Source organism: Notolepis coatsorum (assembly GCF_963971535.1).
Source record: "Notolepis coatsorum genome assembly, chromosome: 16".
In the NCBI taxonomy this organism is placed as follows: domain Eukaryota; kingdom Metazoa; phylum Chordata; class Actinopteri; order Aulopiformes; family Paralepididae; genus Notolepis; species Notolepis coatsorum.
Window position 1 is genome coordinate 100,017,674 of NC_140180.1, and position 5,000 is coordinate 100,022,673.

Sequence of the window (5,000 nt, forward strand, 5' to 3'; positions counted from 1 at the left end):
TGTGTGTGTGTGTGTGTGTGTGTGTGTGTGTGTGTGTGTGTGTGTAAAAAGATAGGGTGAAACCAGGGTTAAAGAGAAAGTCTAAACCACAGGGAAAGTGAGGATAGTAGCGCCAGACAAGATAGGTTTGTGTGTTTCTTTCTTTCTTTCTTTCTTTCTTTCTTTCTTTCTTTCTTTCTTTCTTTCTTTCTTTCTTTCTTTCTTTCTTTCTTTCTTTCTTTCTTTCTTTCTTTCTTTCTTCTTTCTTTCTTTCTTTCTTTCTTTCTTTCTTTCTTTCTTTCTTTCTTTCTTTCTTTCTTTCTTTCTTTCTTTCTTTCTTTCTTTCTTTCTTTCTTTCTTTCTTTCTTTCTTTCTTTCTTTCTTTCTTTCTTTCTTTTGTTTTTTGTTTGTTCGTTCTTTCTTGCTTTCTTTCTGTGAGGTTTGGTCCGCTCCCCACCCACACGCTCCGTTCCTTTAAGGTACTTTGTTGATTAATTGCATTCGCCGCCACACGCTCCGTTCCTGTAAGGTGCCGTGTTGATTGGTGCTTTCCCCGCCACACGCTTCTGGAGCAAGTATCAATTTCATCCCGCAGCTGTCACAGCTTGTAATCAGCGCCCTGTGGCTTTATATACTCTGATCCCCCTACTATCGATGTTGGATCGTTCTGAATTACTCCTGCATTTGCCTGCCTTCCCCGTCGCTGTTTCCTGTCTTTTGCTCTCCAGGACTTTCGTGGAGAATCCCTGTGGAGAACCTGGTTTCCCCGTTCGGAGCTGCGCCTCGTTATCTGCCCGCTTTACGCGTTGCGCTCTGGTGAGTTTTTGGAAACAGTTCTTTTTGGATCATCAGTTTTTTGTGTGTTTGTGAAACACCGAAGAGATCCCGTTTTTGTTTGTACTGTTCTCACCTATTTTTGTGTTGGATTTACACTTTGGATTACCGTATTGTTTTTTCTCTGGACTCTGCTAACTTGTGTGTGGTACACCGAAGATCAAGTCACTTGGATATATACTGGATCAGTCACCTCTCTGTTTCTGTTGTGCGCTGGGCTAACTCTGATTTCTCTCTCTCTCCGTTTCCACCGGGAGTGAAAGCTGGGAGGATCTGCAGAGCCGCTTCAGACGTCACAAGCCAATTCCTCACCACCACCTACTGGGAGTATCTGCAGAGCCGCAACAAACGTCACATGCCAGATTCCCCGTTTGTTCGGTTGCTCAACTTCATTCCATCTTGTAACTCTGGAAATAAATACGCCCTTGCTTTGGCTAACTCTGAACAACTCTCTCTGTGCCGTTGCGTTTGAGGTCGGTTACAAACCCTAACATTTTCTTTCTCTATAGGTGATTGGACAAGAGTTTGTATGAGAGAGGGAAAGACAGAGCCTGGGTAAAGGTACAGTAAGGTTGTGGGTGTGTGTGTGTGTGTGTGTGTGTGTGTGTGTGTGTGTGTGTGTGTGTGTGTGTGTGTGTGTGTGTGTGTGTGTGTGTGTGTGTGTGTGAGTGTGTGTGTGTGTGTGTGTGTGTGTGTGTGTGGGTGTGTGTGTGTGTGTGTGTGCATGTGTGTGTGTGTGTGTGTGTGTGTGTGTGTGTGTGTAAGCTTAATCATTTTGGGTAAACAAATTCCATACAATACATTTATATATCATTATTTTATTTTGCTGTTTAATTCAAGTATTTCTGTGTGTTTGCAGACGCCTAACATCCGCCAGATGCGGAAGAGAGAGAGGAAGGTGTGGCGGTGGACCCCGGAGGCCATGGAACAGGCCATCGCAGAGGTCAGAGCAGGCAGGTTCGAGGTCCCTAAGTCCAGCCTGACCGACCGTCGCAGCGGAAAGGTGGCTCCGGCTAACACCAGAGACTTCCCTGGTGGAGTACTACTTGTATTCTGCTAGCTAATGGTTTCTGCGGACAAAGTCTCAGGTCATGGTCCAGACCAGACACCATTGACCAGACACCATTGACCAGACACCATTGACCGGACACCATTGACCAAAATCAAACGTTTTCAGCCATCATCAGTGTGCACACTGATGAAGGCCGGATGGCTGAAAACGTTTTGTGCTTATACAAATTGTGCATATTAAAATAAAAACAATGACTTTCCTCGAGTGCGGTCCCTACTCCCTTTTTTGTGACTTAATTAATGTTGGACTACGCACCTGTTTGAGCGCAGTGGTTACCCCTTTTTCTACAAACACATTTTAAAGACCTGTAAATTATAAATAACTGCATTTATCAATTAACAAGTCCGAGTCCTCGTCGGCACCTTCCAAGTCTGAATGCAGTCAATGCTCAAGTCCAAGTCCAAGTCCGAGTCATTGTGTACTCAAGTCCAAGTCGATTCATGAGTCCTGAAAATCAGTCCAGGACTCGGACTTGAATACAACACTGCCTCTCACATCCTTCAGCCTCTGGATGTCAGTTTCTTTGCACCCTGAAGGCAGATTTCTCTTGTGGGAGATCCGTCAGCTGTTAGCCACTCATTAATGATTTCCAAGAAGGAGTTGTCGAGCGTGTTAAGACATTCATACCAGAGGCAGAAGGATCGGACGGTGGTGGTGGCTGGTTTCAGGAAGTGTGGCCTCTACCCTGTGTTTGTGAGGGGTCAGTAACAGGTCAGTAACAGGTTAAAGGTGAGGGGTCAGTAACAGGTCAGTAACAGGTTAAAGGTGAGGACCTGTGACCTGAATAACGTGTCCAAAATTGGCCTAGATATTTGCTAAAGAAAAGTCCTACGCTAGTATACGTCCGTTGACGAAAGATGGACATGTGTTACTTGGTAGATGGCAAATAAGCTAATTTCCCAAAATGTTGGAGTTTTCCTTTAAGATTTTAACCAAGAAACAAATGGAAACAGCACAGGGTAAGTTATTATTCATTGTGGCCTATAGTTCAGTGACGCTACATTTAACTTTCAAACGGATGCTTTCTGACATATAATGCAATGTTTTTAAAAAAGAATTGCATGAGTTTCAAGTTTCAAGTTTCTTTAATAGTTGTCATACAGAAGTACAGAATACTTTCATACAAAATGCTTCTTACTGTTACGCTCCAGAGACTGTGCTAGACAAGATAGTATCAAATAACATAGTATAGCATGTAAATTAGAAGTAGAAAATGAGGTCCCAGTGTTCAGTATAGACATATGTACAATGTTCGATGCAGAATAGACGTAACTGAGTTACCATATAATATACAATACTATGCAGTGTACTAATGTACAATACTATATAGTGCAAAGCAGAAATGGGATGAGGTACAATTTAGGTACAATTTACAGTAAGGTGTACGAGTTGTAGTGCAATCCTTCATCAATAAATATAAAGTGTGGGGAGTGGGTGCTACAGTGTGTTTGTTTAAAGTGAGTGTGTGCTATAAAGTGTGGGGAGTGGGTGCTACAGTGTGTTTGTTTAAAGTGAGTGTGTGCGTGTGGATGTGTGTGCTATGTGCGTTTGATGGTTGTTGTTGTGTAGTGTTCATTGTTCGTTGAGCAGCCTGATGGCCTGGGGATAGAAGCTTCTTCTGAGTCTTTCTGTGCTCGCCTTGAGACTCCGGTATCGCTTGCCTGACCGCAGCAGTTCAAAGAGGCAGTTGTTCGGGTGACTGGAGTCTTTAATGATTCTCTTAGCCTTGCCCCTGCACCGCTTGTTGTAAATGTTCTGGAGGGTGGGGAGCCCCCCTCCAATTGTGCGTTCGGCTGAACGTGTCACTCTTTGTAGTCTGCTTCGGTCTTGTGCTGTGCTATTCCCAAACCAGGAGGTGATGTTGCCAGTCAGGATGCTCTCTATTGTACATGAGTAGAAGTTCTTAAGGATCTTCTGACTGACTTGGAACTTCCTTAGGCGCCTGAGGAAGTAGAGGCGTTGTCGTGCCTTCTTCACAACACTGTCAATGTGTGTGGTCCATGTCAAGTCCTCGGATATGTAGGCTCCGAGGTACTTAAAGCTGTTGACTCTCTCAACCGGTGCCCCGTCGATGCTGTAATGACAGTAATGTATTGTATACAATATGTGTGACTAAGGTTTAAATAATGTAATAAACCTATGAGCACATTTTATCTAAATAGTATAAGCATTTTGATTAATTAACGAACTCCTCAAACGCACAGTAGGCTAAGTAGGTCAAACAGGCCAAATGTCTGAGCAGCAGAAACACTGCAGTAGAGAACAGAAATGGTAGGCTGATAGAAATCACGTCTTGACAGTTGTTACTAGGCACCGTGACCTCTCCCAAAACACAATCTTGGTGAACCAAGGTGTCAGCACCATGGAGAGTGCCAAATAGTTCTTTTGAGGAATCCATATTTCCTGCTGGACCGTGCTTCTGAGAGCCTTCTGATGGGAAGGGGATATTTATAAAACTCTCGGCATATCAGAGAGAAATTCACTTTGACATGAATCCCGAGTCTCTTCACAAGATCCATCCTGCATCGACGGTCCGTTCACACACGGGTCATGGCAGAGAGCAGCCTCTCCACAAAGGCCTTTCTGACAGGGACGCTGGGGAAGAAGCAGACGAGATCAATATCAGTATTCAGTAGCTTCCCCAACTTCACTCTGACTGTCACTCTTGTCTCCACCACTTTCCTTTGATGCCATATAGCGTGTATATCAGCTATAGCGCAGACGCCAATGAAACGATGTGCCAGGCTGTACTCAAACTGTGCACAAACAACAAACACAACTTGTGGTGTGTCTCTCTCTGTCCCGGCGAGAGGCAGTGTTGCAGTACTCGAGTCCACGAGACTGATTTGCAGGACTCGTGACTCGACTTGGACTTGAGCACTGATGACTTGGACTTGGACTTAAGCATTGACTGCATTCAGACTCGGAAAGTGCAGACGAGGACTCATACTTAAATAAATACAGTTATTATTATACATTTTTTGTAATAGGCCCTAATAATTTGGCATATGATATTGATGGCTCTATTAATACCGTAACATTATTTAATTTAAGGGCAGACACGTGTGTACCACATACATGCGGATTCACGTCGATGCCCTCATGTTCAGTATTA